Source organism: Scyliorhinus torazame, chromosome 16 (genome assembly GCF_047496885.1).
Source record: "Scyliorhinus torazame isolate Kashiwa2021f chromosome 16, sScyTor2.1, whole genome shotgun sequence".
NCBI classification, from domain to species: domain Eukaryota; kingdom Metazoa; phylum Chordata; class Chondrichthyes; order Carcharhiniformes; family Scyliorhinidae; genus Scyliorhinus; species Scyliorhinus torazame.
The window spans coordinates 73,896,556-73,922,905 of NC_092722.1; the positions used below are offsets into that span (position 1 = coordinate 73,896,556).

The following is a 26,350-nucleotide window of genomic DNA, read 5'->3' on the forward strand; positions in this document are numbered from 1 at the left end:
GCTACTAGCTTCAGTCAACAGGTGGTCCATCATCCACTAAGTATTGTAACATTTAAGAGGCTGTAACCAAAGAGTATGCATTTTATATGTTTTCTATTTGTTAACCCTAATAGGCATTTAAAGGATTACAATTCTTTGGCACTTTACTTCTATTTTTTATCCGGCACACTAAATCCCTCCATTCAGATGGGTTACATTCCCACAAAACTTCACTAATGGCAAAGTTGCAAACGGGGAACATTTTTTGGAGCTGCACTGTAGCACAGTGGGTAGCACTGTTGTTTCACAGTTCCAGGATCCCAGGTTCGATTCCTGGCTTGGGTCACTGTCTGCACGTTCTCCCCGTGTCTGCGTGGGTTTCCTCCGGGTGCTCCGGTTTCCTCCCACAAGTCCCGAAAGACATGCTGTTGGGTCATTTGGACATTCTGAATTCTCCCTCTGTGTATCCGAACAGTGGCCGGAATGTGGTGACTAGGGGCTTTTCACAGTAACTTCATTGCAGTGTTAAGGTAAGACTATTTGTGACAATAAAGATTATTACATTATAAAAGGACTTAATTAGGTATGGTCCAGCAAATTCTGTTGCAGTACCCTTATAGGACAGATGAGGGAGGCTCTGAACAATACAGCACATTGGTGACGACTTCAAAATTGTTCCGGTTGCTCTTCAGCTCGAGAATAATAAACACTTGAACCAAAAAATGCCTCAGCTGCCACTTTCTTTTAAGAAAAAGAGAATTTGCGAGAAGCTGAGCTGCTGTGACGGTCCTGTGTCAGGAGGTTGTTTCTGCCTAGATCAACAAAGTAACACTCAGCACCAGCGAAAAGCCCCGGGGAAAGAGACGAGAGGGAGAGCATGGGTAAGTGAATCGTGAGCAAGGTAACTGCGAAAGGGTAGTGTATTTGCATTCAGCTCTTTTTTTGATTGTTGAAGGGTTAATACTTTTTTTTAAAGAATATTTTATTGAAAATTTTTGGTCAACCATCACAGTACATTGTGTATCCTTTACACAATAATATAACAGTATAAATAACAATGACCTGTTTTATAAACAAAGAATAAATAATATATAACAAAAACTAAAACTAAATGGCAACTGCCTTGTCTCAGATAAACACTCTCCAAAAATATGGTTTAACAATCCAATATACAATTATTTATAGCAACGACCTATACGTATTATACATATATATTAATAACCCTGAGACGCCTTCTGGTCCCCCCCCCCCCCCCCCCCCCCCCCCCCCAACTGGGCTGCTGCTGCTGCCTTCTTCTTTTCCATTCCCTCTATCTTTCTGTGAGGTATTCGACGAACGGTTGCCACCGCCTGGTGAACCCTTGAGCCGATCCCCTTAGGACGAACTTAATCCGTTCCAGCTTTATAAACCCTGCCATGTCATTTATCCAGGTCTCCACCCCCGGGGGCTTGGCTTCCTTCCACATCAACAGTATCCTGCGCCGTGCTACTAGGGACGCAAAGGCCAAAGCATCGGCCTCTCTCACCTCCTGCACTCGCGGCTCTTGTGCAACCCCAAATATAGCCAACCCCCGGCTTGGTTCGACCTGGACCCCCACTACCTTCGAAAGCACCTTTGTCACCCCCACCCAGAACCCCTGTAGTGCCGGACATGACCAGAACATGTGGGTGTGATTCGCTGGGCTTCTCGAGCATCTCGCACACCTATCCTCTACCCCAAAAAATTGACTGAGCCGTGCTCCAGTCATATGCGCCCTGTGTAACACCTTAAATTGAATCAGGCTTAGCCTGGCACACGAGGACGATGAGTTTACCCTACTTAGGGCATCCGCCCACAGCCCCTCCTCAATCTCCTCCCCCAGCTCTTCTTCCCATTTCCCTTTCAGCTCATCTACCATAATCTCCCCTCGTCCCTCATTTCCCTATTTATATCTGACACCTTACCGTCCCCCACCCATGTCTTTGAGATTACTCTGTCCTGCACCTCATGCGTCGGGAGCTGCGGGAATTCCCTCGCCTGCTGCCTCGCAAAAGCCCTCAGTTGCATATACCGGAATGCATTCCCTTGGGGCAACCCATATTTCTCGGTCAGCGCTCCCAGACTTGCGAACTTCCCATCCACAAACCGATCTTTCAGTTGCGTTACTCCTGCTCTTTGCCATATTCCAAATCCCCCATCCATTCTCCCCGGGGCAAACCTATGGTTGTTTCTTATCGGAGACCCCACCAAGGCTCCCGTCTTTCCCCTATGCCGTCTCCACTGCCCCCAAATTTTCAAAGTCGCCACCACCACCGGGCTTGTGGTGTATTTCTTCGGTGAGAACGGCAATGGGGCCGTCACCATAGCTTGTAGGCTAGTCCCCCTACAGGGCGCCCTGTCCAATCTCTTCCATGCCGCTCCCTCTTCCCCATCCACTTACTCACCATTGAGATATTGGCGGCCCAGTAGTACTCACTTAGGCTCGGTAGTGCCAGCCTCCCCCTATCCCTACTACGCTGTAAGAATCCCTTCCTCACTCTCGGGGTCTTCCCGGCCCACACAAAACTCATGATACTCTTTTCGATCCTTTTGAAAAAAGCCTTCGTGATCACCACCGGGAGGCACTGAAACACAAAGAGGAATCTCGGGAGGACTACCATTTTAACTGCCTGCACCCTCCCTGCCAGTGACAGGGATACCATGTCCCATCTCTTGAAGTCCTCCTCCATTTGTTCCACCAATCGCGTTAAATTTAACCTATGCAATGTACCCCAATTCTTGGCTATCTGGATCCCCAAGTAACGAAAGTCCCTTGTTACCTTCCTCAGCGGAAAGTCCTCTTTCTCTGCTCTGCTCCCCTGGATGCACCACAAACAACTCACTTTTCCCCATGTTCAGTTTATATCCTGAGAATTCTCCAAACTCCCGAAGTGTCCGCATTATCTCTGGCATCCCCTCCGCCGGGTCCGCTACATATAACAAATCATCCGCATACAGAGATACCCGGTGTTCTTCTCCTCCTCTAAGTACTCCCCTCCACTTCTTGGCACCCCTCAATGCTATTGCCAGGGGCTCAATCGCCAGTGCAAACAGTAATGGGGACAGAGGGCATCCCTGCCTTGTCCCTCTATGGAGCAGAAAGTATGCAGATCCCCGTCCATTCGTGACCACACTCGCCACTGGGGCCCTATACAACAGCTGCACCCATCCAACATACTCATCTCCAAAACCAAATCTCCTCAGCACCTCCCACAAATAATCCCACTCCACTCTATCAAATGCTTTCTCGGCATCCATCGCCACCACTATCTCCGCTTCCCCCTCTGGTGGGGGCATCATCATTACCCCTAGCAGCCTCCGTATATTCATATTCAGCTGTCTCCCCTTCACAAACCCAGTTTGGTCCTCATGGACCACCCTTGGGACACAATCCTCTATCCTCATTGCCATTACCTTGGCCAGAATCTTAGCGTCTACATTTAGGAGGGAAATAGGTCTATAGGACCCGCATTGCAGCAGGTCCTTTTCCTTCTTTAGGAGAAGCGATATCGTTGCCTCAGACATAGTCGGGGGCAGCTGTCCCCTTTCCTTTGCCTCATTAAAGGTCCTCATCAGTAGCGGGGCGAGCAAGTCCACATATTTCCTGTAAAATTCAACTGGGAATCCATCCGGTCCCGGAGCCTTCCCCGCCTGCATGCTCCTAATTCCTTTCACTACTTCCTCTATTTCAATCTGTGCTCCCAGTCCCACCCTTTCCTGCTCCTCCACCTTGGGAAATTCCAGCCGGTCCAGAAAGCCCATCATTCTCTCCCTCCCATCCGGGGGTTGAGCTTCGTATAATTTTTTATAAAATGCCTTGAACAGTCCATTCACTCTCTCCGCTCCCCGCTCCATCTCTCCTTCCTCATCCCTCACTCCCCCTATTTCCCTCGCTGCTCCCCTTTTCCTCAATTGGTGGGCCAGCAACCTGCTCGCCTTCTCCCCATATTCGTACTGTACACCCTGTGCCTTCCTCCACTGTGCCTCTGCAGTACCTGTTGTCAGCAAATCAAATTCTACGTGTAGCCTTTGCCTTTCCCTGTACAGTCCCTCCTCCGGTGCCTCCGCATATTGTCTGTCCACCCTCAGTTCTTGCAGCAACCACTCCCGTTCCCTCCTCTCCTGCTTCCCTTTATGTGCCCTTATTGATATCAGCTCCCCTCTAACCACTGCCTTCAGCGCCTCCCAGACCACTCCCACCTGGACCTCCCCATTGTCATTGAGTTCCAAGTACTTTTCAATGCACCCCCTCACCCTTAGACACGCCCCCTCATCTGCCATTAGTCCCATGTCCATTCTCCAGGGTGGGCGCCCTTCTGTTTCCTCCCCTATCTCTAAGTCCACCCAATGTGGAGCGTGATCCGAAATGGCTATAGCCGTATACTCCGTTCCCCTCACCTTCGGGATCAACGCCCTTCCCAAAACAAAAAAGTCTATTCGCGAATAGACTTTGTGGACATAGGAGAAAAACGAAAACTCCTTACTCCTAGGTCTGCTAAATCTCCACTGGTCTACTCCTCCCATCTGCTCCATAAAATCTTTAAGCACCTTGGCTGCTGCCGGCCTCCTTCCAGTCCTGGACCTCAACCTGTCCAGCCCTGGTTCCAACACCGTATTGAAATCTCCCCCCATTACCAACTTTCCCACCTCTAGGTCCGGGATGCGTCCTAGCATACGCCTCATAAAATTGGCATCATCCCAGTTCGGGGCATATACGTTTACCAAAACCACCGTCTCCCCCTGTAGTTTGCCACTCACCATCACGTATCTGCCCCCGCTATCCGCTACTATAGTCTTTGCCTCAAACATTACCCGCTTCCCCACTAATATAGCCACCCCCCTGTTTTTCGCATCTAGCCCCGAATGGAACACCTGCCCCACCCAACCTTTGCGTAGTCTCACTTTGTCTATCAGTTTCAAGTGCGTTTCCTGTAACATAACCACGTCTGCCTTAAGTTTCTTAAGGTGTGCGAGTACCCGTGCCCTCTTTATCGGCCCGTTCAGCCCTCTCGCGTTCCACGTGATCAGCCGGGTTGGGGGGCTTTTTACCCCCTCCCTTGTCGATTAGCCATCCCCTTTTTCCAGCTCCTCACCCGGTTCCCACGCAGCTGTGTCCCCCCCTCTCCCCAGCAGCAGCAGCCCAATAATTCCCCCCTCCCACCCCTCCCGCTAGATCCCCCACTAGCGTAGTTACACCCCCCATGTTGCTCCCAGAAGTCAGCAAACTCTGGCCGACCTCGGCTTCCCCCCGTGACCTCGGCTCGCACCGTGCGATGCCCCCTCCTTCCTGCTGCCCTATTCCCGCCATGATTATCATAGCGCGGGAACCGAGCCCGCTCTTCCCCCTTGGCCCCGCCCCCCCAATGGCCAACGCCCTATCCCTTCCACCTCCTTTCCTCCCCCCACCACCTCCTGTGGAAGAGAGAAAAGTTACCACATCGCAGGATTAATAACATAAAACTCCTCTCCCCCCTTCTTCGCCCCCCCATACTCGCCCCACCACTTTGTTTCAAACGTTCTTTTTTTTAATAACCCGCTCATTCCAATTTTTCTTCCACGATAAAAGTCCACGCCTCATCCGCCATCTCAAAGTAGTGGTGCCTCCCTCGATATGTGACCCACAGTCTTGCCGGTTGCAGCATTCCGAATTTTATCTTCTTTTTGTGAAGCACCGCCTTGGCCCGATTAAAGCTTGCCCTCCTTCTCGCCACCTCCGCACTCCAGTCTTGGTATACGCGGATCACCGCGTTCTCCCACTTACTGCTCCGAGTTTTCTTTGCCCATCTAAGGACCATCTCTCTGTCCTTAAAACGGAGGAATCTCACCACTATGGCTCTAGGAATTTCTCCTGCTCTCGGTCCTCGCGCCATCACTCGGCATGCTCCCTCCACCTCCAGCGGACACGCCGGGGCCTCCGCTCCCATTAACGAGTGCAGCATCGTGCTCACATATGCCCCGACGTCCGCTCCCTCCGCACCTTCAGGAAGGCCAAGAATCCTTAGGTTGTTCCTCCTCGCGTTGTTCTCCAGCGCCTCCAGCCTTTCCACACATCGTTTATGGTGTGCCTCGTGCATCTCCGTCTTCACCACCAGGCCCTATATGTCGTCCTCATTCTCGGCAGCCTTTGCCTTCACGACCCGAAGCTCCCGCTCCTGGGTCTTTTGCTCCTCCTTTAGCCCTTCGATCGCCTGTAATATCGGGGCCAACAGCTCCTTCTTCATTTCCTTTTTGAGTTCTTCCACGCAGCGTTTCAAAAACTCGTGTTGTTCAGGGCCCCATATTAAACTGCCACCTTCCGACGCCATCTTGGTTTTTGCTTGCCTTCCTTGCCGCTGCTCTAAAGGATCCACCGCAATCCGGCCACCTTCCTCTCCTTTTTCCATCCGTATCCAGGGGGGATTCCCTTCTGGTTCACCGCACAGTACTTTTAGCCGTTAAAATTGCCGTTGGGGCTCTTATTAAGAGCCCAAAAGTCCGTTACACCGGGAGCTGCCGAAACGTGCGACTCAGCTGGTCATCGCCGCACCCGGAAGTCGGGTGAATACTTTTCAAGTGATTTACAAAGAATTACCATTGCTATCGCATGGACTTCTGCTAACCAGCCCTCATAGCTTCACCCTCACACCTCAGGGAGCACATCAGGGGCGCGATTCTCTGGAAAGATTTCTCAGTGTGGTAGCGAGCGGGAGCTGCTGTGAGCTTCCCGGCGTTCGACCCGGCGACGCCGGCAACACAATTCAACGTTAATTGGTCCGCTTAATGAGGCCCCACAGGCTTAACGCCGCAAATGAAGCTCGCCAGCCTACCGCTAAGAATGTCGAGCAGCACTTAAACAGCACTTGCACAGCCAACCACACAGCTCACAGCCATGGCGCCGAGAAGACCGGCTCCAAGGTTTGGAGACGCAGATTGGGGAGGCTCGAGGGATAAACAAAGATCAAAGAAATGTACAGCACAGGAGAGGCCCTTCGGCCCTCCAAGCCCGTGCCGACCATACTGCCCGACTAAACTACAATCTTCTACACTTCCTGGGTCCGTATCCTTCTATTCCCATCCTATTCATATATTTGTCAAGATGCCCCTTAAATGTCCCTATCGTCCCTGCTTCCACTACCTCCTCCGGTAGTGAGTTCCAGGCACCCACTACCCTCTGCGTAAAAAACTTGCCTCGTACATCTACTCTAAACCTTGCCCCTCTCACCTTAAACCTATGCCCCCTAGTAATTGACCCCTCTACCCTGGGGAAAAGCCTCTGACTATCCACTCTGTCTATGCCCCTCATAATTTTGTATACCTCTATCAGGTCGCCCCTCAACCTCCTTCGTTCCAGTGAGAACAAACCGAGTTTATTCAATCGCTCCTCATAGCTTATGCCCTCCATACCAGGCAACATTCTGGTAAATCTCTTCTGCACCCTCTCTAAAGCCTCCACATCCTTCTGGTAGTGTGGCGACCAGAATTGAACACTGTACTCCAAGTGTGGCCTAACTAAGGTTCTATACAGCTGCAACATGACTTGCCAATTCTTATACTCAATGCCCCGGCCAATGAAGGAAAGCATGCCGTATGCCTTCTTGACTACCTTCTCCACCTGTGTTGCCCCTTTCAATGACCTGTGGACCTGTACTCCTAGATCTCTTTGACTTTCAATACTCTTGCGGGTTCTACCATTCACTGTATATTCCCTACCTGCATTAGCCCTTCCAAAATGCATTACCTCACATTTGTCCGGATTAAACTCCATCTGCCATCTCTCCGCCCAAGTCTCCAGACAATCTAAATCCTGCTGTATCCTCAGACAGTCCTCATCGCTATCTGCAATTCCACCAACCTTTGTGTCGTCTGCAAACTTACTAATCAGACCAGTTACATTTTCCTCCAAATCATTTGGAGATATTACGAACAGCAAAGGTCCCAGCACTGATCCCTGCGGAACACCACTCGTCACAGCCCTCCAATCAGAAAAGCATCCTTTCATTGCTACTCTCTGCCTTCTATGACCTAGCCAGTTCTGTATCCACCTTGCCAGTTCACCCCTGATCCCGTGTGACTTCACCTTTTGTACTAGTCTACCATGAGGGACCTTGTCAAAGGCCTTACTGAAGTCCATATAGACAACATCTACTGCCCTACCTGCATCAATCATCTTAGTGACCTCCTCGAAAAACTCTATCAAGTTAGTAAAAACTCTATCAAGTTAGTAAAAACTCTATCAAGTTATATGGGATGGAGGTGTGGGCTTACGTAGGGTGCTCTTTCCAAGGGCCAGTGCAGACTCAGTGGGCTGAATGGCTTCCTGCCCTGTAGATTGAAATGATTCTATGATCAACGGCCAACACCAGGCAGCACAGGTGAGTTGGCACCTCCCCCGCCCCCAAAGGTGACCATCCCAAAACCCTCCATTTGCCCCTCCAACCCACCCTGTAACCCCTCCCTCCCCCTCCCTTCACCCCCTTTCCTCACCCCATTCTTCCATCACCCCAACCGTCCCTTCACACCACCCCCCTCCATCACTGAACCCCATGTGTGGCGAACGATGCCTTCTCTGCCGCTCTCGGAGGAGAGTTCCGAGGATGCCACAGTCGATGCATCACAAATGTCATCCCCGCCCTCCACTAGCGCAGAGACACACACCTCGGTGGGCAATGTTAGTGGTCTGGCTTCTGGGGCACAATCTGGTGAGCACCACACTGCTGCTGATGTACATCAGGTGGAGATAGGAACCACCTGGGCAAGACAGCAGTCGGGGGGCTGCTGGATCCCAGGACGCAGCCTGGTCCCAGCCAGATGCTGAGCCTCTGGATCAGGTTACCCGGAGCTTATGGAGATTTTAGGGAGCAACAGGGACATCTAGAGGGAGATGGCAATGATACTCCAGCAGGTCCATAGCCGATTGAAGGAGTCCCAGAGGCTACGTGAGCAGGGGCCTGGTGCACGACATCAGCAGCATGAGCGAAGGTGTCACAGTCAGTGACGGCCATGTCTGAGAGCTTCGGTAGACTGTCCGACTCGATGAGGGACGTGACCCAGTAGCAGGCTGACCTTGATGATGTGCTGCGGGACATGCCCCATCCTCAGATGGGAATCGCCGAGGCACTGTGCAGCTTGTCCCAGTCGCAGGTGGGCATTGCCTAGTCACGCAGAACTGGGCAGTATGGTAGCATAGTGGTTAGCATAATTGCTTCACAGCTCCAGGGTCTAGGTTTGATTCCCAGCTTGTGTCACTGTCTGCGCGGAATCTGCAAGTTCTCCCCATGTCTGCGTGGGTTTCCTCCGGGTGCTTCGGTTTCCTCCCACAGTCCAAAGATGTGCAGGTTAGGCGGATTGGCCTTGCTAAATTGCCCTTACGTTCGGTGGGTCACTGGTTTATGGGGATAGGGTGGAGGGGTGCTGGTGGGTTGCTCTTTCCAAGAGCCAGTGCAGACTCGATGAGCCGAATGGCCTCCTTCTGCACTGTAAATTCTATGATTCCATGGCCCAATCACTGAGGAGCATCACCAAAGTCATTGAAACCATGGTGCAGACATTGGGGAGCCACCAGGGCTGGCAGAGCCAGATGACACAGGGGCTCAATGCAACTGCCCTATCATCCCGAGGTAAATCCCAGGGCCCTATGGGCACCAATTGGGAGGAGGAGACGCTGGATGGCATCTCAGACCCATCTTAAGGACTGGCAACAGCAGCCACCAGCTCCCCCGAGTTCCACCCCTCTGATGAGGCCGCATCTCGCAGCCAGCACCCTGAACAGGGCAGCATGGCTGTACATGTGTCGCCGACAAGTGTGCGAGGGTCCTCCAGCCCCAGACCCACCAGAGGGCGTCCGCAAGGGGAATCGAAGGCCACGGGTTGTGGTAAGCAGCTGGCTGCCTCTACCTCTGATGTGAATCCTGGGGATACACCTAGACATAGCAGTAGAGCAAGGAAGACCAAGCACTTCAAGTATCACTGAGGACACAGGGCCGGGGGGGGTTTGCCGAAAGGTAGACGGTAAGGAGTGGAGTGTGCGTTGGGGAGGGGAAGGAGTCGTTGTGAGGCTTTGGGGGTGGGGGTGTGGAGGGCAGGGATAGTGGGGCTGTAGCATTGAGAGATTGGGGCAGTGGTGTACACCTGTACAAGGAACATTAAAATACCCTCACCACAACCAGCATGACGCCTCTGACTCTTTGTTCCGCGATGTGGATCAACCACCAATCCCATGCCCCATCCCTCCAGACATGCCCCCCACCCCTCTATGCCCACCACACGAGGCACCCTGCCCACGCACACTCGGTTGTGGACATGTTCCTGAGCCCCTTCCCCTGGGCGATCGAAGGTTGGCCACTGTTTCTGTGGTGCTGCCTCCCGCAGTATTAAAACACAGTGTACAGGCATCTAGGTGTATTTGGGATACTAGGCAATGAGCCCCACATGCTACGTGGCCCATTTGATGTGTGAAGTGCACCTTTAACCACGATTGCCAAATTTTCTGTTAGCAATAGCCTTCAATTGCAAGGCCAGAGGCCTCCGCGGTCAGTGGGAGTTATGGGTGATTGATGGGGCAGACAGAGGTTAGGGTTGCACCCAGAACGGTAACACGCATTCCAGGAATTGACATGGAGAATTCACGCACGTCTGACCCCCTCCCAGCAGAGCCCCCTCCAGCCCCGATACCACTCGTCCTTCATGGTGGCCGGGGCTGCACCTTACCCAGTTGTTCCCACCCCCCGGCCCGAGCACTGGGCAGCATGCCCAATGCTCCCGGGCTCACTGTGAGTGAAGATGGCTGCTCGGCTCCCCACAGCGGCCCATCCGCCAGTTCACGTTTATCAAAAGGAGTACTAATCAGCGCCAGCGTGACCACTTCCTGGGGAGGCCACTGAATCAGCAGAGGCTGCTGGATACGGGATGTGAACCCCGTTAATTGTATGCAAATAGGGTTTAAGTGATGATAATTGGTTTCTCACCACGCTATGGCGAGATCATGATTTCGCCGACGGGAGCAGGCCGGTTGCATCGCAAACTGGCGCCTGGCGCGGTTCTCATTTTCTGCCTCTCCCACTATTCACCGGCCTCGTTTCGCTCGAATGAGAGCGCAGTGAAGCTGGAGAGTCAAGCCCCAGGTCTCAAGAAATACACTGTAAACCCTAAACCCTGTGTGAAAAGATTAAACTCTCTGACATGTCACAAATCAGACGGTTTACTTTTGCGGATAATCACAAGTACATCAGCCGTGTTTTGTCTGAGATCACAGACAAGTCTGCCCCAGTGGTGTGCATTGTATGATATATGGTCAGCAGCTCACTCTGTCCAGTGGCTGATGTTTAATTCCATTGACCACAGTGTAACTGAAGATCAGGTGTTGTAACCGGGGGAGCTAAACATAACTGCAGCAGACAAATTCGAGCTGATTGAATTCTTCTCCTGAAATAATCAGTCTATTCACCATGGAGTCACCTGCATTATTTTTATTAGACTAAACTTCCTTTATTAAAGATCAACCTTTTCCATTTAATATAATAAGAATAAGAATAGCTTTTTGTCACAAGTAGGCTTCAAATGAAGTTACTGTGAATAGCTCCTAGTCGCCACATTCCAGCGCCTGTTCGGGGAGGCTGGTACAGGAATTGAACCCGCGCTGCTGGCATTGTTCTGCATTACAAGCCAGCTGTTTAGCCCACTGTGCTGAATCAGCCCCTGTCTAAATGTCAATTACGGTTCTAGCCCAGGAAGTGGAAGATGAAAACTAACTGTTCCTTTCAGTAGTTCACAGAAATGGCGGTAATCCTAAGTGAGAGGAGTGTCCTAAGGGAGGGGTGTACCTATGATGGGACTCGGACTTGTTTAGTGGGAGTTTCATACTCATCCTTCCTCCACTGTCTCTAATGGTCAAAATCACCTCTTCCCACGAACATGTCTGAATTGGGTTGTAGTGATATTCCCAGCACTGTTTATTAATACTGATTTGGAACTGGAATAATTAAGTCAGGAATCCTTATTCAAATCACACATGCCAAAGATGGAATAATAATCCATGGGCTGGTGGAAAGAAATAACTGGGACAGAATTTGCTAACTTGTTTCATTCTGTCCCACTGTTTTAATAATCTGCCAGAAGGAGGTGACACTATCAGTTCTAAGTGCCCTGATGTAAATGTGATTCCTGTTTCACATTGCATGGTTAAATTCCAGTAACTCCAAATTCTCAGTTTAGACAATCTGGGGATGGACAATGAGTGTTGCCTTGGATCCTTCTTTGCACACATAGTGTATGATTGTGTTGAATTTAATCAAATATTATTCAGAGATGCAATTGAGAGATTAGATCAAGGTTCAATTTAGATTTGATGCAGATGTGAAATATTTCCATGAAATCCAACACAGCTTCAATTTGTAGAGTGACTGTCATGACCTCAGGACCTCTGAAAGCTTTTCAATTATTGAAATGTCTGTTTGGAAAATGTATACTGTATGCATAGCAAGCTCCCACAAATCTCAATGTGGTGATGTTCAGAGAATTGTGTCTTATTTAGTCATGGTTGAAGGATTTATATTATACAATGGTTAGGACCTTTGGCAGGGCATCGCCAGTATCGTAAATAATTCCATGGGAACATTGACAACATCTCCCTCAGCTCTGCACTGGAGTCACAGCCTAGATTTTGTACTCTGAGCTGTACAATAGAGCTCAAATCCACATCCTTCTGACTGCCACCACTCAGCAATGGTTGTTCGTGTTGCCCCAGGGTCAGACAGCTTCCTCAAATTCCCCCATTTCTTCTTTAGTCAAAAACATGACCAATCAGATGAACTGATTCATCAACCTGCATTTTGTAAAAATGTTGCTGAGTTAACCTGTGAGTTAACCTGTCAATAGAAAGTGAGTGGGGTTAATGTCTGGCGATGTGTTTTGGAATATTCTCTAAAATAATTGTGCATCCTTACCTTTAACAGGTTTATAGTCATCTTTGGCTTTCACTGTGGATAAAAAAACATGTATGTTAATAGTAAAAGGCATTTGAGTACCAGAAACTAAAGGCTGCTGAACATTTTAAATCCTTCAAACAAGGACTAGGGTAACACATGTTCCTGAACCCACCTGTCAGCGTCAAATGGGACTCAGAAGGGAAAAGGTCTCTCCTTGTAGCCCCTTGATACTCAATCACTCATCAAGTGGTCAAGGATGTTGGATGGGCTCTCGAAGTTGGAGGCTAATCATAGACCCTCCAGCTTGAAAGCTACAGCAGCAGGGATGGCAGGTAATTGAGGAAGAGGATCCCTCCAAAGCTGAGGTGCCTCCTCTCCAGCATCTTTGGGATAGAAAAGTTTAAAAACAGTCTTTGCAGCCAGACTACCATTGTAAGATGGGAAGCCTCCTTAGAATGGCCTTTGGCTACCTTTGCACCCAGTCAGGGCTCTGTCTGGCTGGAGAGCTGGTCTCCAGGTCTACTACTAGGAGGCTGTCTCCTGGCACCTAATGTGCCCCTGCTGCTGACAGGGACCTGTGGAACAACAGGTAAATTCCATTTGTCCTTCAGCCAACATGAAGTGCCAGTTAATTTAATTCAGTTGTTCACCTGCTGCCTGCAGGCGACAAACTCTTGACCCCTACTGTCCTGATTCCGGCAAAATGATCAGGAGATTGGATCGAGTCAGGGAGATGCCTGGAATTAAATTATTAGAAGCAATTATATCGATCCTTGACTTGCTAACGTGAGATCTTGAGGGATAAATCTTTTGGGAATGAGATTAAATTTTTGGCTGCGATAACTTGCTCGGAATAGTCACCTGTTATATATTCAGCCTGAAACTTCACTGTCGTCAAATTAAAGGAGAGCACAATTATTTGGGTTTTGGGATATGTGGCTAATTGTCCATCATTCTTTCAAAACTCTGGCAGAAGTGAAATTATCAATTTACTGACATCGCAAAAACCAACATTATTTTGATGGGATTAAGCTTGCTTTTTTAAAGGTAACCTACTTTTGATAAATTGTAAATTTTCAGCAGCAGCACAGGAACTGGGAGCCGAACAATTATGGTTTCCTTCTGCATTTTACTGGAAGGATACACAAGATAGTTTTGTTAACCTGTGAGTAACAGGGACTAATGGAGAGGATCCTGCCTCTTATAAAAATAGACATTGATTAGCAGGTGTTCTTCACTGTTGATGTATTCTGTACTATTAACTATACTTATCAATGACTTGGATGATATTAAGCTCCCTTGACACTGCCTCACCAAACTCTCCCAGCACAGGTACAGCACGGGGTTAGATACAGAGTAAAGCTCCCTCTACACTGTCCCCATCAAACACTCCCAGGACAGGTACAGCACGGGGTTAGATACAGAGTAAAGCTCCCTCTACACTGTCCCCATCAAACACTCCCAGGACAGGTACAGCACGGGGTTAGATACAGAGTAAAGCTCCCTCTACACTGTCCCCATCAAACACTCCCAGGACAGGTACAGCACGGGGTTAGATACAGAGTAAAGCTCTCTCTACACTGTCCCCATCAAACACTCCCAGGACAGGTACAGCACGGGGTTAGATACAGAGTAAAGCTCCCTCTACACTCCCCACCTCCAGATAAAATATAAGGGCAAGCCCGCATTCTATTCGGCTTTCTGATTATTCTGTGAATCCGTTTGTGGCATTTTAATTAACTAGGCGCATGGATCCCTAAACCTTTGTTTAATCTCCTCTATTTCTGCCATTTCACTACCTGCAACATACCATGTGCTATTTTTTAAAATCTAAAGTGGACAACCTCGTATTTCCAACAGAGAAAATTATTTGTTGCAATTTTACCCATTCATGTAATCTATTCATACCTCTTTGTGATTTTATGGTTCTACCTACCCTGCTTACAGTGCTGCATATCTTTCTGATGCAGGCAAATTGAAAGATGTGACTTTTTATCCTACCATGCCTAAATATGGCGAATTGGGATCTCATGAATCCTTGCAGAACCCTGCTAGTTGTTAAATGGATTCCAAATCAGTGGAAGTGGTGAAGTATGAGTTGATATTAATTATTTTCTTGATAGTTGGTTTTTACAGATTGCAGAATTATATATATATGCCTCCTGTCTACCAAGTGACAGTGTCCCAGGAGTCTGTTTTATATTCTTTTTAATGTCAAATAACCAAATGTCCAATGAACCAAAGAGCCTGGACACCACACATTGCCACCCTCTGCCATGCCTGTCCTGCAAAGGGGCACTGTGACTAAAGTGAACTTCGAAGGGAACCTATTAAATTAGAATTGTATTACCAGGCTAATAATGCTCTCCAGCTGCCTGCAGAGCCTACCAGTCACAGTAGGCCTCAAGCATACTGGCAGACACCGTGTGCTCCCTCTCCAAGGATGCTCATGCATGGCCTTAACCATGGAAGAGGAACAGGCAATCAGTTCAAATGACTCCATCCCCACCCCAGCTGCCAGTTGCCTAGACATGTTTATGGCCGCAAGGTGTGGGCTAACAAGGAGGTCTTACAATTTTCTTCCCCCTCTCTGCACTGGGTGGTCAAATTTCAGGAGCTGGAGTATCAACATAACCTGAGAAACAGTTCCCTCAAATAACAAAATAGGGGCTGCAGCTTTGCACAACCAATGTACAAATGGAACACGGACTCCTCATAGCTGCAGAAAACATAGGCTGTCTGGGATTCTGTGAACCATCTTAATCTTAGATTACATGGGGGCTGCTGCGTGCTGCACCCTCCATGCTAAATCCCTGGTAGAAAAGAGCGGAATGCCACACAGAGCATTCCTCTTGGGACCCCTGTTAATGCAAGTCTCCCTTTACATGTGCTGAAGATACTTTATCAATCAATTAATTTGCCTATTTACACTGAATGTTGATAACTTAATTAGCACACAATTAACAGCAATCTGATCCTGTCAGTTAGGTACCTGTACCTGATCACTATCCCCTCTCTCTGTTTATTTCCAGTCCATCAAATTCTAAGAGAAATTCTATCCTAGAGTTTCAACTTTAACAGCTTTGATTGTCCTTATCAGATACTTTTAGGTAACGCATATAAATAACAAACAAATAAATAATTTTCTGCTACCCACTGCTTGATAGTTTTTCATAGAACCCCGGCAGTGCAGAAGGAGGTCATTTGGCCCATTGCGTCTGCACTGATCCTACCAAGGCCCTCACCCCATCCCCATACCCCATCTAATCATTGGACACTAAGGAGCAATTTAGCATGGCCAATCCATCTAACCTGCACATCTTTGGACTGTGGGAGGAAACCGGAGCATCCAGAGGAAACACACGCAGACATGGGACACGTGCAACCTCCACACAGTCACCCAAGGCTGGAATCAAACATGGGTCCCTTGCGCTGTGAGGCTGCAGCGCTAACCACTGAGCCACTGTCTGTTGGCTCTGACCTCTTTAGTTGTCCATGGCTATTTTTTTGACATGTAGATTTTCCCTTTCCGAATATAAACTGGTTTGAATTCTTTTTTGGACAACTCTCACTGTTTTCTCTCTCTTTCTATCCATGAAAAGGTTTGCCCAATATTTTGAGGACACGCCATTGAAGCCAGCTTTACCTAAATCTAGAATCTCAACTGCTTGGCCTTGATCCCAACAATACAATGCTGAACCAAATCATACTATAATCAATGTTTGCTAAATGTTCACTCACGGTTGTTAACTAAATCTGGCACTTTGTACTGTATATACTCTCTTGTTAGTTGTGAGACAAAGTGTGTCATGAAACGACCCTGAACACAAAGGCTCACTACTTTTCTGCAATATGCTTGCCCTCATCTATACAAAGATTAAAATCTCCCATTAAAACTGCTCAGTCTTATGGGACTTGTGGTGTGATCATGTCACAGGGCTGATAATCCAGAGTCTCAGTATAATGCCAAGGATTATAGCTGTTGGAATTAATCAATCTGGAATTGAAAGCTAGTTTTATTAATAGTGACCATGAAACTATAATCCATTGTTGTAAAAACCCATCTGGTTCACTAATGTCCTTTAGCGGGTGGAAATCTGCCGTACTTACCTGGTCTAGCCTACATGTGACTCCAGACCCATAGCAATGTGGTTGACTCTTAACTGCCCCTCTGAAATGGCTGAGTGAGTCACTCATATCAAAGGGCAATTAGGGATGGGCAACAAATGCTGGTGATCTCCCTATTCCAGGAAAGAATAAAGGAAATAAGTGTTTCTGTAATCTCTGCAATTATTAACTACCACTTAATGGCTGATACCAGGAGCTTATGCACAATTCCATCGAAATTCTGAAATCCTTCTCTATTTCTTAATTCAATGCACAAGCCCCCGTGCCTCTCTCTTATTACAACCCTTCTTATCACTGAGGTTACATTAGCTGATTTACCATTGTTCCAACCTTTCTTCTAGCCCTTATAACTCAATGTATTTGGCTTCCAAATTGAACTGGTGTGTGCAGTTCATTCAGAGCATGAATGATTATTCTTTGACCCAGTAACCCACCTCAACCCTCATCTCTAACCCAGGGAGAGAGAGGAGTCATTTAGCCCTCACTGGATTTGAAACCTGGCCTCAGAGGATGAATGGTCAGCATTTTGTCCGGTGGCCCTTCCAGATCCTCATCACCCCTCCCTCAATGTCTGACCTCCTGTCACTTCTACTTATTTGAGTTACAGAGTTAAAGAGAATCCTGCCAGTTTCCCATGAATGAGGTTGGTTTTCCTGGGCTGAAAATCAGTACAAGCGGTTGTCGATTTTTCATTCTGAAGGGACAGGAGACAGTCAGCCACCTGTGACAATGTCGCAACAAGAACCCCTCCAATCACTTATGCCCAATTCCACCAACAACAAACCTCCCTAAGCATGATAATCTCCTACAAATGGTTCAAACAAGTGCGGAAGTCCTCAGTGCCCCGGGTGCGAGTCTCGAAGTTCATTACCTGCTAGCAGCCCACAGAGTAGCAACACCAGGCCCTGCATCTTCATCATTGTGCTACCTTCTAAGTCTGAAGCTCAATCAATTCCACAGTGAAACACTGGGCATTTATACTATGAACACTTAACATCTGGCAGGCTTGACACCAGCTGGTGTCACCTCACAACCTCTGATTTTACAGATAACATCAGAGATTGTATCACACTCCGATATGCCTCACTACATTTGGCTGGATTGGAAACAAGATTAAGATCGCACTCTCATTGCAAATGCTGAGCTCATGAGGTTTATCCAGGAACGTTTTCCAGAAATGTGTACCTTTGCAGTGCAAAACTATTAAGAAATCTATCAAAAGTACATTTAGGGAAAATTCATTGTGCATGACAAAACAAAACTACGGGGATAAGCTTGGAGACTGTTGTAAGTTAACGCAGGAGTTACCTGCAGAAACCCAATTGTTAAGAATTCTCAACCATTGGTATTCATCTAAATCCCCAAACTCTCAGAGACATCCATACATTGACGTCATTCAGTAATGTTCACTCTCAGAGAAATAGCTGTCTGTTCCTGTCTTTCAGACCCCTCGCTCTCAGGGAGATATCTCTTCACTGACTGATGTCCCTCAGTCCTCTCTCTCTCTCAGGGAAATATCTATACACTGCTGACTCTCAGTCCCCTCTCTTGCTCACAAATAAATCTGTACACTGACTGTTGTCTCTCGGGCACACAATCTCAGTGAGTACATTCAATGGTGTCACTCAGTCTTCTCTCTCTCAGGAGATAACTGTACAGACTGGTGTCTCTCAGTGCCAGATGTCTGCACACTGTCTGGTGTCTCTCAGTCCTCTCTCTCTCAGGGAGATGTGTGCACACTTTCTGGTGTGTCTCAGTCCCCATCCCCCCTCTCTCAGGGACATATCTGTACATTGACGGGTGTCTCTCAATCCCTTCCTCTCTGGGAGATATTGTAAGCTGACTGGTGTCTGTCAGTCCTCTCTCACTCTGTATGCTGACTGGTATATCTCTATTTCTGTCTCTTATGTGGGAGATATCTGTACACTAACTGATGTTTCTCAGTCCCCCCCCCTCTCTCTCTTCAGGAGATATTTGTAGACTGACTGGTCTCTCTCCTCTCTCTCCCTCTCTCAGGGAGATAGCTGCTCATCGCCTAGTGTCTCTTAGTCTCCTTTTTTTCTCTCAGGGAGATATCTGTACACTGACTGGTGTCTTTCAGTCGTCTCTCTCTCTCAGGGAGATATCTGTACACTGACTGGTGTCTCTCAGTCCCTCTCTCTCAGGGAAATATCTGTTCTCTGACTTGTATCTCAGTCCATTCCCTCTCTCTCAAGGAGATATCTGAACACTGACTGGTGACTCTCAGTCCTCACAAAGATATCTGTAATGACGCCCCTTATTGACCTCCCCCTACCCCCTGGCCCTCCATGGGACACATGGAATATGAGTTTCCCTGCAAGTGGACGGAGGCCTGCCCAGCTGGGCCTCATAAGAATATTGCACAAAAGCCGGCCCTGACTGAGACCAGCAATTGTCCCAATGGGACTTTACTCTCTGTATATATTTGCTGCCTTAGGCAGACATTTTGTGAGTGTAAATAAACCGGCGTTCACCCTATTGTTCAGCTTCCTGGGTCTTAATACTGGCAACAGAGTAAAATAAGCTTTATCCCCAATTCTGGATTTCCCAGCTATTCCAGGAAACTGCTGTGCCGCAACCTGTTGGACAGACTTTTGAAAAATGCTGCTCTTTGGGATGTTAGAGGCCTTTGATGCAGGCCTGAAAGATTAGGCCCAGTAGGCAGAGCAGATTAAGTATTTTTTCCAGGCTCGGGCATCAGTGGAGAGGACCCACCAAAGGTAATCCTCCTAACTGCCTCCAGGGATTCCCCTTCAGCGTAATTAAAAGCCTCACATATCCGGCTGCTCCGGATTCAAAATCTTTTGATGAATAGGTAGAGTTGGTGTCTAACCATTATGTTCCGAATCCGCCTGCAATCATGCAACAGTACCAATTCAATACTGCTTTGCAGACTCCGGGGAGTCAGTTACGGCTTTCTTGATTCGACTCCGAAGGCTGGCAGAGCATAGCGAGTTTGGTCCATCTCTTGCGGAGATGTTGAGGGACCGGTTGGTTTGCAGAATTAATAAAATGGACACAACAAAGGAAGCTATTGGCGGATTTGAAGAGAGCCATTGAGCTAACACTATCCTGCGAGAATGCAGAGAAAAGGGTTCAGGAACTTCAAGGTTCCATGGACTACAGTGGCCATAGTTGCTTGACCACCCCCCCCCTCCCCCATACTGCAATCCAGCGACGTCCCAGGGCAGTGCTCGAATGGCTAGATTGGCACCAATGCAACAATGAATTGTGAAACCCCAGGTCCGGAATCAACAATTGAGGGCTACCAGGGACCAGCGGGACGCCTCCCCGGAGGACATGGGGAAGTACTGGCAGCATTGGCAAGCCGGAGAGTGTAAAATTCGCAGCAACCAAGACCACCAGAATCAACAGCGAACATGCCACGCTGGACAGATGTTGAGGTTGTCCTGAGCCAGGGCCTTGCACGTGGCCCACCTGAGGAGGAAGACATGAGTCAGTTGAACTGCATCACGGCCCCTGAAGTGCACCGATTAGAGTTAAACTACAGGTGAATGGACACCTACTAGTGATGGAGATAGACAGAGAGGCTGCCATCATCATCGGTCAGCAGACCTTCTGTTGGCTTTGCACAGAATCTTGCCATCAAACCTGCGTTACACTAAAGCCAGATTGGCATTGTATACTGGGGGACTATTGCGCATTATTGGAACCCCCATGACTCATGGGCATCAGACAGTCTCTAATAGTAGTGCAGGGGGCAGAACCCAAACTGTTGGGCCGTGATTGTTTTGATTGGCAGCAGATTGTTTTGGATGGGCACTGGAAACCTGTTTGTAGTCCTTGGGAAGGATCCTGAGGTATTCCAGAAGGGTCTGGGCAATATGAAAAGAGCCAAGTCACACATTTATGTCAACCTGGAGGCCCAGCCCTGATACTTCAGAGCACAACCGGTCCCCTATGCCTTCCTCATAAAGGTGGACACTGAGTTGCAACACTTGGAGAGTTTGTCATTGCCCAGTGCGATTTGAGGAGTGGGCCGCACCTGTGGTTCCAGTGATGAAGCTGGATAAGTCAGTTCGCCTTTGCGGGAATTATAAACTGACCGTAAACAGAGCACCCCGCCTGGACCATGACCCCATGCCGCATGTGGAGGATTTGTATGCAAACCTGGCTGGGGGCTGCTCATTCACAAAACTGGATATGAGCCATGCAAATTTTCAGTTTGAATTGGACTCTGCATCACAAACCTATGTGATCATAAATGCCCATAGGGAGCTATTCGAATACATTCGCATTCCCATTGAGGTATCTTCTGCCTGTGCATCTTTTCAGAGGGTGATGGAAAGCATCCTCCAGGGACCACCCAAAGTGGCGGCATATCTGGTTGAGGAACTCATCATGGGGTCCACTGAAAAAGAACATCTGGACAATCTAGAAGTGGTCCTCAGACGATTTTCCCAAATGGGCGTCCACTTGAAGAGAGGCAAATGCACCTTTCAAGCAAAAGCTGTAACATACTTGTGTTACTGGGAGGACAAAAATGGCTTGCACCCTGTGGAGGAAAAGGTCCAGACCATGAAAGGAATCCTGACTCCACAAAATGCTGCGGAATTGAGGTCATTTCTGGGACTCGTAAAATATTACAGGAAGTTTAATCCAAATTTGGCCACCCTGCTGGCACCTCTTCATGTCTTACTATACAAGAACCAAACATGGGCTTGGGAAGGTCCACAAGAGGAGGCATTCACCGGGGTAAAGAGACAGCTACCAGCTGCTAGCCCACTATGATCCGTCCCAGCCACTCGCTCCCACGTGTGATGTCTCTCCATATAGTATTGGAGCGGTGCCATCCCATCGATGGGACGGCACAGAACATCCATCGCATACGCTTCCAGAACTAGACGTGGAACGCCCGCTATGCATAGATCGAAAAAGAAGGCTTGTCTGCGAAATACACAGTAAAAAAATTCCACCAATATGTCTATGGCTTTTTAATGGGACTTCTTTTTACTGCCCCCCGCCCCCCCCCCCCCCCACCACCCCATAGCCTCGGCCTGGATTCAGCACTGGGCTCTATTACTGGCGACATACGAATACATCTTTCAATATTACTCAGCAGTCCAAATGGCACGGTGGCACAGTGGTTAGCACTGCTACCTCACAGCTCCAGGGTCCCAGGTTCAATCCCGGGACCTCGGGTGACTGTGTGGAGTTTGTGCTTTCTCCCTGTGACTGCGTGGGTTTCCTCTGGGTGCTCCGGTTTCCTCCCACAGTCCAAAGGTGTGCAGGTTAGGTGGATTGGCCATGCTAAATTGTCCCGTAGAGTCCAAAAAAATTAGGTGGGGTCACTGAGTTACGGGATAGGGTGGAGTAGGGTGCTCTTCCCAAGGGCCGGTGCAGACTCGATGATCCGAATGGCCTCCTTCTGCATTGTAAATTCTATGATTCTATAATTCGATGATTCTATCTCCCTTTGGGTAGCTCATTCAATTCCTCCAATTCCTCCAGCCCCGCAAATTTGTTCCCTATAACCAAGTCCCCGAAATACTCAATCCCCACCTACTGCCACCCCGGGAACCTCGCACCCAGCCCCGTCGGCACAAACCTATGGTTTTTGCAAATCGGCGCCCATAACGATATACCCGCCAACCCAAAATACTGCCTTATCTCCCACACCTTTAACGCTGACACCACCACTGGGCTCACGGCGAGAACGGCAAAGGTGACAACAGCAAATCCCTCTAACTTATTCCTGTTGCTCTATTAATAATGTTGGTGAACCACAAGCCTTCCCTTATATCGATCAAATGACCACAGAACCAGTTAGTAGTTCAAAAGATGGTTTATTTACATACACAAGAGTTATCTCGACATGCAAACACAATATCTACTATGAGTTAAACTACATCTATCAGCTACAATAACCTATACTTAACTTCAGGGTGACCGGCACTGTGCAAATGGATAAGGCCTTTATCTGGGTTTCACTTGGCTGGGTCGAAGAAAATGGCTCTGCCTCTGCTGGGCTCATCCGTCAGGTAGAGATCGTTGGTCTTGAACTTGGCTGGCTGTTCCTGCTACAATTGGGTTGGCACAGGCCAGATCCAAAAGAGACAGAACACATGGCTGTGTCCTCATATATCCCTCTGGGATTTTGCACTCTTTGGGGCGGTCCTTAACTTTGGACCCAATAGTTCGACAGGGCTTGTGGTAAACCACTGTTGTACTTATATTAGAGGTTGTACGGTAGAACCTGCACTACAGGTTCGTCTGTGGCCCCTGCCTGCTGGCTCCGCCCAGGAGGCGGAGTATAAATATGCGTGTCCGCCAGCTCGCAGCCATTTCGCCAGCTGCTGTGGGAGGCCACACATCTGATACCAATAAAGCCTCAGTTTGGATTCAACTTTCGTCTTTAAGTCAAATTGATCGCGCCTCAGGGCTCTGATCACTGTCTTCGATTTCGGCCAAAAAAGGGGCGGGTGCCTTGGTGGCTGGGCAGGTCCTTAGCGGTCATTGACCTTGGCAGTTGGGCTTTCTGAGTAAAGGGAGTGGCGCCGATCAGTCTGTGGCTGTACCGGTTGCTTGATTGGAGTTCTATTGTCCTGGGAAAATGGGCCATTAAAATGCAAACGAGCGGGGGTTTCGATCAGGTCTGGTTACCTGTGTTTCAGATACACATAGGCTCTGTATCTGTCTGAGTCCTGAGTTGGCCATAATTCCCATGGTCCTTTGCAGGTGGCCATCTTAGATGGCTACATTCCCCTGCACGACGCCACGTCCACCTGCCCCAGACTGACCTCTCCCCCACAGCCCACGTCCTCACCATCGCAATATTTGCCACCCAATAATAATTTATCAAATTCGGCAACACCAGCACTCCCTACCCACCCCCAATCCAAAAACGTCCGCCACTCCCGCGGGGCCTTCCCTTCCCACACAAACCCCAAGATCAGCCAATTGACTTTCCTAAAAAAAGACTTAGGGACAAAGATAGGGAGGTTGGGGTACACAATCTGAAACCTAGGAAGCACTGTCATTTTCACTGTCTGTACCCGCCCAGTCAGCGACAGAGGCAAAACATCCCGGGTGGGATTCTCTGCCCTGCTGCACCATTTTCTGGTGCGGCGCTTCCCCGCTGGCAGCGGGATCCTCCGTCCCAGCAGACAGCCGATGCAGTTTTCCCATTGTGGGCACCCACAATGTGCTGCTGGTGAAACGGATGATCCCGCCGACGGAGAATCCAACACCCACTTCTTAAAATCCATTCCACCAATTTCAAGCGAAGTTGAATCTATGCAGTTGGGCCCAGCGCCGCTCCACTTGAATACCTAGGTACTTAAAACTTGTCCCCACCACGTTAAACGGCACTCTGTCCACTCTGTTTTGTTATGTTTCCTTTGTAACATAAGCGGCTTCCTTGTGTTGCATTTGTCAAGGAAGGTCGAGACTTGTAAATAACTTCAACTCATTTATTTACACTATGTACACTTTTATAACTTGAGTTCGACACTACTGCTAATCCGATTGTAGCTACCTAAACTGACTAACCAGCTGCTGTCTTCCACGTGGTGGGTGTGATAATGAATCAACCCTGTGCCTCTCCTCACTGACTGTCTCCACTGGCCGAAGGGGGCTGATCATGTGTGTGGTGTCCTTTATGTATGGGTTGGTGTAATGCCCCCCTGTGGTCGTGTCACCTCCTTGTGTATCATGAATGTCCATTGGTCGCCTCCTATCTAACTTATCCATTGGTTGAGTGTGTGTGTGTGATGTTTCTGGTGCTCCCTCTAGTGTCTGTCTAGCTTACATGTATTTACAGTGATGCACATCACCACACACTCCACCTGATCAAAAGCCTTCTCCGCGTTCATCGCCTCCACTACCACCACCTCTACCACCCCAGAGGGTATCATAATCGCATTAAGTAACCTCCGCACATTCGCCGATGTGATATGCCTGTGAATAATATTGTATATAGTTAGCAATGCGACCTCCAACCAGCTGTGGCGTCAGACATCGGTCATGTGACATCTGACTCTCGCCAGTTGGTTGTAAGGCACACAACAGGACAGTCGAACATAGGGTACTTCCAGGAGAGTTCACAAAACTTAAATAGCAATCTAATCTGTATAGCATTCTGTTTGTTATCTTTCCACGTGTTAATCAATTAATCATCATTCTAGTTAAGTCACCAGCAGTTCTGTGTGCATCATTGCAACTGCAAGGTCACAGAACACAACAGCCGACAACTGCTTTCCCTTCACCCCCGGCACACAGTCCTCAGTCAGCAATGCAAGCACCTTCTCAATAGCACAGTTTGCTATTGAGATTCAAAAGTGATATCGGGCACTACAACCCACATTGCTCCGGGTCCTTATCCTTCTTTAAAATCAGGGAGTTTGAAGCCTGCGACTGTGTGGGGGTTAAGGTCTCCCCTCTCCCTCTCCCTTGGCTCATGATACGTCCTCACCAGCAGTGGCCCCAGCTCCACCCCAAACCTTTTATAAAACTCTCTTGGGAACATGTCCGGCCCCAGGCCCTGAACCCGCCCCTCCTCCACCTTGGGAAACTCCAACACATCCAGAAACCGCCGCAGCCCCTCTTTCCCCGTCGTGGGCTCCGATTCATACAGCCTCCTTTGAAAGGCCTCAAATGCCCCATCCCCCCCCCCCTTCCTGGTCCATCACCACCTTACCCCTGTCATCCTTCACCCTACCAATCTCCCTCGCTGCTTGCTTCCTCAACTGATGGGCCAACATCCCACATACCTTTTCCCTGTACTCCTACACTGCCCCTCTGGCCCTCCACAACTGCCCAACGCCTTCTCCATGGACACTAATCCAAACTCCATCTGGAGCCTCTGCCTCTCCTTCACCAACCCCTCCTCTGGCGCCACCGAGTACCTCAGGTCCATCCTCAGAATTTCATCTACCAGGCAAACTCTCTCCTCCCGCTCCAGTCTCTCCTGTGTTCCCGAATCAAAATAAATTGCCTTCCAACTACATCCTTGAGTGCCTCCCACAGCATGGCGGCTGTGACCTCCCCTGTGTCGTTCAACTCCACGTAGCCCCGGATGGCAGCCCTCACCCGCCAGCATACCCTCTCATCTGCTAACAGCCCCACATATAACCTCCACTGTGTCTGTTGGGATTCCCCCGAACCACCCAATGTGGGCGTGATCAGAGTACGAGTACTCCAGGTCAGCCACCCTGCCAGCAGCGCTTTGTCCATCACGAAAAAAATCAATCTGGGAATACACCCAGTTGCTGCACATGGGACAAGTATGAAAACTCCTTCATCCTCGGCCTCCCAAACCGCCATGGGTCCTTACCCCCAAC

General features: G+C 48.9%; 1 long non-coding RNA gene across 1 annotated transcript; it reads left to right on the forward strand.

Moving 5' to 3' along the window:
- Positions 1-696: 696 nt before the first annotated feature.
- LOC140392879 (uncharacterized) lies at positions 697-16,808 on the forward strand. Its single transcript, XR_011935447.1, has 3 exons — positions 697-860; positions 14,870-14,990; positions 16,502-16,808. It is a non-coding gene; the product is annotated as an uncharacterized lncRNA (long non-coding RNA).
- The last annotated feature ends 9,542 nt before the right edge of the window (positions 16,809-26,350 follow it).